Genomic DNA, 12,384 nt, shown 5'->3' with positions numbered 1-12,384 from the left:
TGGATTAATTATATTTATTATAATCAACAGCGCTTTAACAATTATACCAGAGATGCTATTAAATGTTTTGCAGAACAGACTGAAGCAACCAGCCTGGATGGCTTGACAGAATAGAATTGCATTAGATTTGTTAATGGCTGAAAAGGGAGAAGTATGCGTATTTATCAGGACCATGTTTGTGCTTACATCCCAAATAACACAGCTTGGAGAAGAGGGTATCCTTATAGCATAGGGGATTCCACAAAGGTGGATAGGTTTTCCATGATATGGGGAAAACCTGGGAGCACTGTTGAACTCTGTAAAGGTGATGAAATCCTACTAACCATCAAAATTATTAAGCTCTCTGATACAGGCATTTACACCCTCGGACCACAAAGGACCGGGACAGACACGATGGGTGTGTTTTCTATTAAGGTGCTGCCAAAACCAGAGGTCCCAGACGAACCAGGGCCAGACACACTCCTCTACCACCCCTGGACTGAACCTGCCACCACTGTGTTAAAAATCCCATTCAGGTAATTAATGTTAGCACTGAGACTGATGTTGATGGTAGGGACAATTTGTGGCTGTCTTATATGAGGTGTACAGCTAAGACCCTGAAATAGAAAGGACTGCATGAGTTACATGAAACATTGGTCATGCTAGACCTGTTCTGGCTACGCACCCATTTGCTATAGGAGAAGGAGAGGGGTGGCTGTGTATTCTGAGAGGTTTTTACCAGGTTCAGCCCAATTCAACTCTCTGTTCCTCTTTGAGCCCTGTGTTTCCTACAGTACCTCCTCATCGGGCCCCTTGGGGTGTTAAGGCATATGGGGGCAATTACAGTTGCATCACGGGTACAGGTAATGGCATTGATTATGGGAGATAGTCTGAAGCTGATTGCAGTAGTAACATAGCCATTAATTCGACTTGGCCAGTTACAGGCCTAAACCAAACTAGTGGTCTGGCTGATGTGTGGTGGATCTGTGGACCCAAAAGAATGCTGAGACCCATTCTTAGAGGAGACTGGCAAGGTACGTGTGCTCTGACCAGTTTGATAATTCCACTGACCATTGTTGATGTTACTGCTGAGCAGCTGTTGGGTTCTGTATCCAGGGGACCTGAAAACATTCCATCCCATGGGAGACATAGACGTAGTGCTCCATGGACAGAGGATGTAGTTGACATACACACTAACCTGTTGGGAGTGCTAGTGGGGGTTCCTCATGAGTTTCAGGCCCTGGGTAGGAATGATGGACTCGTACTACCTATTATAGGTCCAGCCATAGTGGATGCAAGACAGACTGCAAGGATGAATTATATCTACTATAATCAACAGCGTTTTGTGAATTACTCCCGTGATGCACTCACTGGTCTGTCTGAACAGCTTGAGGCCACATCTAGGGTTGCCAGACAGAATAGACTTGCTTTGGATATGCTTCTTGCCAGTCAGGGGGGTGTCTGCAAGATGTTCGGTGAACAATGTTGCACGTATATTCCTAATAACACCAGTCCAGATGGTAGTTTATCTAAGGTCCTTAGTGGGCTTGATGCACTATCTGCTGAGATGAGGACCATGGCGGGGGTGGAGGAGTCTGGACTGTTCTCTTGGTTGGGAGCCTGGTTTGGTAAGTACACTAGTATTGTGGTTACTGGATTTCTGACCCTAATTCTCGTATTTTTGTTATTGATGTGTTGTGCTGCTTGCATCATACCGTATTTTAAGAAGTCTGTTACAGATGTGGTGAAGGCTTCAGGCATGATACCTTTGCTTGATGCTCCAGTTGGAGATGCTGATACTGAAGCATGCATTCAGGGGAGGATGAGACTGACTGAGGATGACCCATGGTATGCTGTGGGCGAACCAAGTAGCTGCAGGTTTTGAATCCTCAATCTGCTGGTGGTGCACAGTTAACAAAAATGTAGATCGTATTAACTACATTCATTTTAATGTCCAAAAACTAGGAAATTGGACTCAGCAAGGATTCGAAGCCGTGCATGGTCAACTGGCAGCAACATCTTTGATGGCTTTCCAAAATAGGATTGCTGTTGACATGTTATTGGTTGAACGTGGTGGGGTTTGGGCTATGTTTGGTGAGCAGTATTGCACTTTTATTCCCAATAACACAGCGGCTGATGGCAGTTTGACTGTGGCCCTAGAGGGACTTTGAACTCTTAATGGGAAAATGAAATACCATTCAGGTGTTGACACCTCTATGTGGGATTCCTGGATGGATGCTTTTGGTAAATATAAAACACTGATCTCCTCTATCCTAGTGTCCATTGCTGTTTTTGTAGCTATCCTAGCCCTTTGCGGCTGTTGTTGCATTCCCTGTGCCCGCACATTGGCCACTAGAGTTATTACCACTGCCATCACCCCACTGCCCAGTGATCAGACCCACATGTACCCCTTTTAGCAGCTGATGACCCCGATGAGGCGTTTCCATCTTTTGAGGAACCCCTCATCCTGTCTATCCCTCTTGGCCACTCCAGGTGTAGCACTTGGAGTGGACTCCTTTTGGTCCTTGCTTATTTACCTCGCTTAGCTCCATACAAGGGGGCTTCTTGTTTTCGTTATATCCTCCTCCTTTCTGCAATAGTTTTCACGTCTTAGTAAACGTGAAGAGGGGGACAAAATTGTTTTTGGTTTATACCAAATTGATTGGTTGCTTCATGTTTTGGTTCTATTGTTCACGTCTAGTAGACGTGAAGAGGGGGATTTGTTATATAAATATTCATACACATGGCTCATATATTATACAGCACTAAGCTGATCTGCCTGACTCAAGTCATTTATTATACCCCTGCTAAAACTGTCACCCAGGACACATACCCAGCAATAAACTGCCCCCTCAGCTCTGTTATCTCAGCTCTATTGTTTCAGTACCCCTCTGATCTCCGGGCTCACTGTCCCCCGACACAAACATACCCAGCAATAAACTACCCCCCTCAGCTATGTTATTTCATGACCCCATTTGCTCCCTTATCTCACGACTCCAGGTCACACACGGACATTCCATCACACGAACACACACACACCTGGCCATAATGGGACACACAAACATCTTGCATAAACACACACACACACTCCACTCCACTCCCCTTTCTACTGGGCAGGAGCCAGGATGGGACGACTTCACGGGGCACCAATAAGGCTCCTGCGCAGGCTCGGTCAGGACCCGCCTCCAACCTTCACCAACCAGTCAGAAGACAGAACTACAAGAATCAACCTACGTCATTCTATGTACAGAATCTGTTGCACACTGTGTTTAGGGATCCTTGTCAGCTGCCTCCTTCTGAGCCATATGACTAGGTCCGTGCACACTTAATTAGAGGACAAGATATCTTTTACATAATAAACTGCCCTTTTGCTATACTTGATTCCACTCTGTCCAGCGTCTTGATTTGGTCTCTCTCTCCGGTAGCTAATCATCAACACACGTCACCTGCCTTTCCCATCTCCTGAGCCTGGTGCTGGAGGTTTTTCCAGAGGGGTTTCAGGATGTGAACAGGCTGTGTGCTTTGGTGGAAAAGGTGTTAGGCACCCCAGCGTCATCTGGAGCAGAGATCATTCATGCTGGAAAATGGCCATTCTCCTGCGAGTACATGGATGTGCTCACCGACTTCACTACGACCTTACCAAAAACAGCGAAGTATGTCCAGGACCTTTGTGAGCTGCTGAGGGAACACAAGGCCTAGCTGAAGGCCCAGGCAGTGTTCATTGTGGAGCATAGTGTGGAGATAGTGGCTAACCTGATAAAGCTGGAGGAGACCTCTGCCAACAGCCCACAACATCACCAGCAAGCTGGAGGACTTGCAAATGCAGTTTGAGTATGGCAGAACAGCTGGGGCTGACAACTGGCACCCTCATACAACTGAGCTGCTGTGGCAGCTTCCAGAGGAAGACCGGCTCTCCTGCACCGAGTTGTTCCAGTCTGCAATGGCAGCAGGCTCAATCAAGCTGCAGACTGTGCTGGAGAAGCACCCCTGCATTCACCTGTTCAAGTTACTGTCACTAACTGTTCTAGATCCAGCCCAGGGGGTAGGCGCGCAAGAAAGGACATTAAGGACTGTCCATGCCATCCCTGCTCTGAGCCAGGTGTCTGCAGAGGAGTTGCACAGATATATGGGCATCGACAAGGCAGAGGCTATGGAAGTCAGTGCAGTGGACTGGTGGGCCGCTAGGGAGGACAAGACAGCTTTAGCTCACATTTCAGCGATGCATCTGTGCCTCCTGACTACCTCAGTGGATGTAGAAAGACTTTTCTCACATTATAAGATGCTACTTAGTCAGCATAGAAGGAGCCTCATAGAGAAAAATGACAATTTTGTTGATTGCAAAGTATAGTAGCATTGAGCACTAAACAGCATGTCAGTCACACCCACCAACTCTACCACTCTTTCTGTGTTTTGGATTGAAGCAATTTGATAATTAATCAATAGTTATATGGTGAATGGAACAAAGAGACAGAATGGTTCACCTAAACTATTTGGCGTTAATGTATTTATAGATGGATTCGTCAATGTATCATTTGTATTTATATGCCTTTGCACTTTATTTATCTATCATACTTACGATAAAAGGATCATATACCGTAAAGGTTGAGTTTGTGTAGAGGTTATTTTTTACTAAGCTTTAGTAGAAGGATAACCGTAGGTTTATTGTCATCTAAGCATTTATTCACATAAGCCATGTTCCCATGTTACAAAATAATGTTTCTATCCTAGAGGCAAAAAAAGCTATCCGTAGAATTTCAGCAGAAATCGCCGCAGATTCCGTTTGGGTTTGGTTATGATCAAAAGTTAAGAAATCAGCAGCAGCTAAGGCCAGGGTCAACAACGTTACTATACAACTGATGAAAACCATTACAAATTACATAGTTTCAAAATAATATAACGTTATATCAGAGGCAAGAACTGCAATTTAGTTTTTTGTAGCAAGATTACAAATTAAGAAATCGACGACACACATACCTCTGTACTTCCTGTTGGTATCTTATGTTGTTATGGAAACGAGACGCCAAACATTGACGAAAAGCGTACACCTAACCAGAGAGAATACAAATAGGAATCCCATTGGGAATGAATGGAGGAACATATAACAGTCTATCTAGCAGACTGTAGACCAATCGCGTTCACGTTGTCATGTTTTGTCACGTAGTTGCTAAACTAATCCCTTCTCAAATTCAGGGTATGAGTCGAGGAACCTGCCTATTTTCCTCGAAAGTACATAAGGTCACATTTCCAAAGCAATACGGTATTACAGAGAACGAGTTAATTATCTCACATCTCGGAAAATATTTGTAATGTTGTAGTTCTTGTTGACGAAATTAATGCTAATATTGGGTTTTTGATCTGGCGCCCAGTTGACTCCCATTCACTATTTGAAAGACAGCACTCCTTGTCCTATCATGAGCAAGGTACATTAATATGATTCCAAAGGAGTTTCCCAACTCCTCAAAAGTACCGACTCTGAGTATCTCTGACCAAACTCTGTGGGTTGCACCTTTGTCACTATTGTCGCGAGATTGCCATTGATGTCAACGTTCTAAAAAGCCTCTGCCATATTCATGCTCAAAAGTGGAACGGGGCTAATGACTGAACTACGGAATGCCGGTTGGGTCTTTTTGTGTAAAAAAAATATACATGTCAAATAGCACTTTTTAAAAATGATTTTTTTCCCTCTTATTTTTTTAAACAAACCAATACAGGAAGTAGATGTGGGAACACAAGTGACTTGAGTGGGTTGAGTCACTGACGTGATCTTCCTGTCTGGGTTGGTGCCACCCCCCTTGGGTCTTGCCGTGGCATAGATCTTTGTGGGCTATACTCGGGCTTGTCTCAGATGGTAAGGGAGGGGGGGTGCTTTGGCAAAATGGGTGGGGTTATATCCTGCCTCTTTGGCCCTGTCCGGGGGTATCATCGGACGGGGCCACAGTGTCTCCCAACCCCTCCTGTCTCAGCCTCCAGTATTTATGCTGCAGTAGTTTGTGTCAGGGGGCTAAGGTCAATCTGTTATATCTGGAGTGTTTCTCCTGTCTTATCCGGTGTCCTGTGTGAATTTAAGTATGATCTCTCTAATTCTTTCTTTCTTTCTCTCTCGGAGGACCTGAGCCCTATGACCATGCCTCAGGACTACCTGGCCTTATGACTCCTTGCTGTCCTCAGTCCACCTGGCCGTGCTGCTGCTCTAGTTTCAACTGTTCTGCCTGCGGCTATGGAACCCTGACATGCTACCTGTCCCAGACCTGCTGTTTTAAACTCTCGAGAGACAGCAGGAGCGGTAGAGATACTCTGAATGATCGGCTATGAAAAGCCAACTGACATTTACTCCTGAGGTGCTGACCTGTTGCACCCTCGACAACCACTGTGATTATTATTATTTGACCCTGCTGGTCAACATTTGAACATCTTGGCCATGTGATGTTATAATCTCTACCCGGCACAGCCAGAAGAGGATTGGCCACCCCACATTACATTTAACATTACATTTAAGTCATTTGGCAGACGCTCTTATCCAGAGCGACTTACAAATTGGTGAATTCACCTTATGACATCCAGTGGAACAGCCACTTTACAATAGTGCATCTAAATCATTTAAGGGGGGGGTGAGAAGGATTACTTTATCCTATCCTAGGTATTCCTTAAAGAGGTGGGGTTTCAGGTGTCTCTGGAAGGTGGTGATTGACTCCGCTGTCCTGGCGTCGTGAGGGAGTTTGTTCCACCATTGGGGGGCCAGAGCAGCGAACAGTTTTGACTGGGCTGAGCGGGAACTGTACTTCCTCAGTGGTAGGGAGGCGAGCAGGCCAGAGGTGGATGAACGCAGTGCCCTTGTTTGGGTGTAGGGCCTGATCAGAGCCTGGAGGTACTGCGGTGCCGTTCCCCTCACAGCTCCGTAGGCAAGCACCATGGTCTTGTAGCGGATGCGAGCTTCAACTGGAAGCCAGTGGAGAGAGCGGAGGAGCGGGGTGACGTGAGAGAACTTGGGAAGGTTGAACACCAGACGGGCTGCGGCGTTCTGGATGAGTTGTAGGGGTTTAATGGCACAGGCAGGGAGCCCAGCCAACAGCGAGTTGCAGTAATCCAGACGGGAGATGACAGGTGCCTGGATTAGGACCTGCGCCGCTTCCTGTGTGAGGCAGGGTCGTACTCTGCGGATGTTGTAGAGCATGAACCTACAGGAACGGGCAACCGCCTTGATGTTAGTTGAGAACGACAGGGTGTTGTCCAGGATCACGCCAAGGTTCTTAGCGCTCTGGGAGGAGGACACAATGGAGTTGTCAACCGTGATGGCGAGATCATGGAACGGGCAGTCCTTCCCCGGGAGGAAGAGCAGCTCCGTCTTGCCGAGGTTCAGCTTGAGGTGGTGATCCGTCATCCACACTGATATGTCTGCCAGACATGCAGAGATGCGATTCGCCACCTGGTCATCAGAAGGGGGAAAGGAGAAGATTAATTGTGTGTCGTCTGCATAGCAATGATAGGAGAGACCATGTGAGGTTATGACAGAGCCAAGTGACTTGGTGTATAGCGAGAATAGGAGAGGGCCTAGAACAGAGCCCTGGGGGACACCAGTGGTGAGAGCGCGTGGCGAGGAGACAGATTCTCGCCACGCCACCTGGTAGGAGCGACCTGTCAGGTAGGACGCAATCCAAGCGTGGGCCGCGCCGGAGATGCCCAACTCGGAGAGGGTGGAGAGGAGGATCTGATGGTTCACAGTATCGAAGGCAGCCGATAGGTCTAGAAGGATGAGAGCAGAGGAGAGAGAGTTAGCTTTAGCAGTGCGGAGCGCCTCCGTGATACAGAGAAGAGCAGTCTCAGTTGAATGACTAGTCTTGAAACCTGACTGATTTGGATCAAGAAGGTCATTCTGAGAGAGATAGCGGGAGAGCTGGCCAAGGACGGCACGTTCAAGAGTTTTGGAGTTACGTTTTGGAGTTACGGAGCTGTGAGGGGAACGGCACCGCAGTACCTCCAGGCTCTGATCAGGCCCTACACCCAAACAAGGGCACTGCGTTCATCCACCTCTGGCCTGCTCGCCTCCCTACCACTGAGGAAGTACAGTTCCCGCTCAGCCCAGTCAAAACTCTTCGCTGCTCTGGCCCCCCAATGTTGGAACAAACTCCCTCACGACGCCAGGACAGCGGAGTCAATCACCACCTTCCGGAGACACCTGAAACTCCACCTCTTTAAGGAATACCTAGGATAGGATAAAGTAATCCTTCTCACCCCCCCCCTTAAATGATTTAGATGCACTATTGTAAAGTGGCTGTTCCACTGGATGTCATAAGGTGAATTCACCAATTTGTAAGTCGCTCTGGATAAGAGTGTCTGCCAAATGACTTAAATGTAAATGTAAATGTAAAAGAAAGAAGGGATACTGGTCTGTAGTTGTTGACATCGGAGGGATCGAGTGTAGGTTTTTTCAGAAGGGGTGCAACTCTCGCTCTCTTGAAGACGGAAGGGACGTAGCCAGCGGTCAGGGATGAGTTGATGAGCGAGGTGAGGTAAGGGAGAAGGTCTCCGGAAATGGTCTGGAGAAGAGAGGAGGGGATAGGGTCAAGCGGGCAGGTTGTTGGGCGGCCGGCCGTCACAAGAAGCGAGATTTCATCTGGAGAGAGAGGGAGAAAGAGGTCAGAACACAGGGTAGGGCAGTGTGAGCAGAACCAGCGGTGTCGTTTGACTTAGCAAACGAGGATCGGATGTCGTCGACCTTCTTTTCAAAATGGTTGACGAAGTCATCTGCAGAGAGGGAGGAGGGGGGGGGGATTCAGGAGGGAGGAGAAGGTGGCAAAGAGCTTCCTAGGGTTAGAGGCAGATGCTTGGTATTTAGAGTGGTAGAAAGTGGCTTTAGCACCACATAGCCTGGTTCCTCTCTAGGTTTCTTCCTAGGTTCTGGCCTTTCTAGGGAGTTTTTCCTAGCCACCGTGCTTCTACACCTGCATTGCTTGCTCTTTGGGGGTTTAGGCTGGGTTTCTGTACAGCACTTTGTGATATCAGCTGATGTACGAAGGGCTTTATAAATAGATTTGATATATATATATAATATAATATTCAAAGGACAATTGGGCTAGGAGGTACAATATCACATTACACAAGGACCTTCGGGGACATACACTTATTTAATCGTGTTAAAATACAGTTCAATTTATTTTTGTAAGGTAAGAAAATGTGGTGTTTTGTTTGTAAATTTACATTTGTGAATATGAAATTTGGTCAAAAGCATAATTAAATGTAAAAATGTTTCAGCTTATTTCTATCGTAGGTAAAGAATCTAAGCAGTACATCTCTCCACAATAGTGTAAGATCTTCATATGTATTAAATTATAAATCTACTGGTGTCTTGCCACAGTTTTCTTACAATGAATACAATGCCAAAAAAGATGCAACACTGTTTCTGGGTGGTCATTACAAAAGTTGCAATTTGGGTTGATGTTTTCCTTAAACTTCTTCATATAATGGTTGGCAGGATCATATTTATGAATAATTTTAAAGGAAACTTCCTTAATTTTGTTAACAAGTAGGTATGTGTGTGGCAACATCCAAACTTTTCCCCAACAGATATTATCAATAAATCCATTCCAATAAGGCATGACATAAGGTATAGATACAACATCCTGCTGAAACAAGGTTCGTATCGCTCTATCGTTGTTGAATGGACCAAAAGAGAAACAAATCTTTCCTACTGATGAGTCAACAGGGTCAACTGAAGGTAGGCTTTGAGGGTCAGGTCTTGACACGTTCCTGAATAATAAAGCAACAGCTGAGGGAATGGCATCTAAAACAATTGCAAAATCTTTAGGTGTTACAGGGACATTGAAAATAATTCCTTATAACTGAGTAAAAGACCCTCTGCATTTACCAGTTGGCTCACTAATAGGATAATATTTCAGAACCAATATTCTAAAAACAAAAAGTATTTTTATACAATATATCCTGATTATTCCATATATAATATCTGTGGAGAAAAATGATGCTTATAAATTAAGCACCATGACAAGAAAACCTGCCGATGAAAAGCAGAAAGTTTCACTGGAACTTTGTCAATATTATAATTGCAAACCAAAAATAAAGTTAAGGCCACCAAAAGTAGAGAAGACATGATGAGGAATAGAATTCCACATAGAAGTGGGTCTTCTTCGGAATTGTTTTATCCAATTGATCTTAAAAGTATTATTTAAGGTAGTAAAGTCCAGGTAATTTAGCCCACCATTCTCAAAAGTGTTCATTACAGTTTTCCTAATGTAATGGGTATGGTTTCTCCACAGAAAGTTGAAAAGCATCTGGTCTATCTCCTTGCTTATTTTCCTGTCAAGATATAAAGATAGAGTGCCATATGTTAGTCTAGAGATACCTTTAGCCTTGGTTATTAGGACTCTTCCTTTTAAAGAAGTCCCTCTGTAGCCATTGATTTAGCTTCTTCTGGGGGTTTTTAATAAGAGGGTTGAAATTTAGTACGCCTCTAGGCTTCTGATCTGTTGTAATGGTTATGCCTAAATATGTAAGTTCTTCTTTTACTGGAATAACAGTAAGGTGTCACAATCTTTGACAGCCATGAGTTCACATTTATTAATGTTAAGATATAGACTAGACACTTTGAAAAAGGATTGTATCACATTGATCGATATTGGAATTTGGTTAGCATATTTCACAAAAAGTATCGTCAGCCACTGGCTTATAATAATTTCTTTACTAGCTATGGAAATACATTGTACAGGACTATTATTTAAAGAATTTGTAAGAAGTTGGGTGATTAATAAAAACAGGTACGGGGAGATAGGACAACCCAGCCTAATTCCTCTCTTTAACTCAAATCTAGGTGAGGTGCCATTTTTCAGTTTGATAGAGCTGTTACCATTTGTATAGAGAGTCTTAATAGCCTTACAGAAATAAATCCCCAAAGCTAAGTCTCTCAAGGGAGTGGAAGAGGAACTGATGCTCTACTGTGTCGAATGCTTTATAAAAATTTAAAAAATAATATGAAGCTATCCTCGGTTATTAAGTCTGAGTAGTCAAGTATGTCTAATACTAGTCTGATATTGTTAGAAATATGTTTGTTCCCCATAGATCCAGACTGTGTTTCATCAATGATTGCAAACATGACTTCTTTAATTCTTTTTGCAAGTAGTAAGGCTAATACCTTATAGTCATTATTAAGAACACAAATTGGACGCCAGTTATCGATGATAAGCACTTCTTTTTTAGGCTTAGGTATCAGTGTTATTAACCCCTGACTCATTGTTTTTAATACTCTCTAAAAATACTTAAAATAGGAAGGGAGCTACTTGTTCAGAAAATAATTTGTAAAATTCTGATGTAATTCCATCCACACCTGGTGATTTATTGTTCTTTAGATGTTTGATAGACTATATAATCTCTTCAACTTTGATGGGTTAATCACACTTAGATTCTGTATCACTGATAGAATGAACATTATTCAGTGAATCAAAAAATATATCTGTGGATTCCTGACAGTACGTAGAGTTATACAATTTTCTGTAAAAATTGCTGCAGTATTTAGCGATACATTTTTGGTCATCTGTAATAACACCATCAATGTTTAACTTATGGATAGTGTTATTGTCACGCCCTGACCTTAGAGAGCTTTTTAGGTCTCTATTTTGGTTTGGTCAGGGTGTGATTTGGGGTGAGCTTGTTTTTAGGTTTTGTATTTACTTGTTTTGGCCGGGTATGGTTCTCAATCAGGGACAACTGACTACCGTTGTCTCTGATTGGGAACCATACTTAGGTAGCTTTTCACCACCTATGTTTTGTGGGTAGTTGTTTTCTGTTTAGTGTTCTGCACCTGGCAGGACTGTTTGGAGGCCATGGGGCAATTTAGAAGTAGCCCAAAATCCTGCAACCCGCGACCAATACATTTTCACCTGCGACATCATTTTCAAAAAAGGCTTTCCAATAGATGTTAGAACATTGCTGCGGGGACTTGCTTTCATTCAGCCACAAGCGCATTAGTGAGGTTGGGCGATTAAGCCTGGCTCGAAGTTGGTGTTCCAATTCATCCCAAAGGTGTTCGATGGGGTTCAGGTCAGGGTTCTGTGCAGACCAGTGATGTTCTTCGACACCAATCGACAAACCATTTCAGAATGGATCTCGCTTTGTGCATGGGGGCATTGTCATGCTGAAACAGGAAAGAGTCTTCCCCAAACTGTAGCCACAAAGTAGGAAGCACATAATAGTCTAAAATGTCATTGTATGCTGTAGCATTAAGATTTCCCTTCACTTGAACTAAGGGGCCTAGCTCGAACCAAAAAGCCCCAGACCATCATCCCTCCTCCACCAAACTTTACAGTTGGCACTATGCATTCCGGCATGTAGCGTTCTCCTGGCATACGCCAACCCAGATTCGTCCAACGGACTGCCAGGTGGTGAAGCGTGATTCATCAC

The sequence above is a fragment of the Oncorhynchus masou genome, chromosome 1 (genome assembly GCF_036934945.1).
Source record: "Oncorhynchus masou masou isolate Uvic2021 chromosome 1, UVic_Omas_1.1, whole genome shotgun sequence".
NCBI classification, from domain to species: domain Eukaryota; kingdom Metazoa; phylum Chordata; class Actinopteri; order Salmoniformes; family Salmonidae; genus Oncorhynchus; species Oncorhynchus masou.
The sequence above is the reverse complement of the archived record's forward strand: the minus strand, read 5'-3'. Positions refer to the sequence as shown.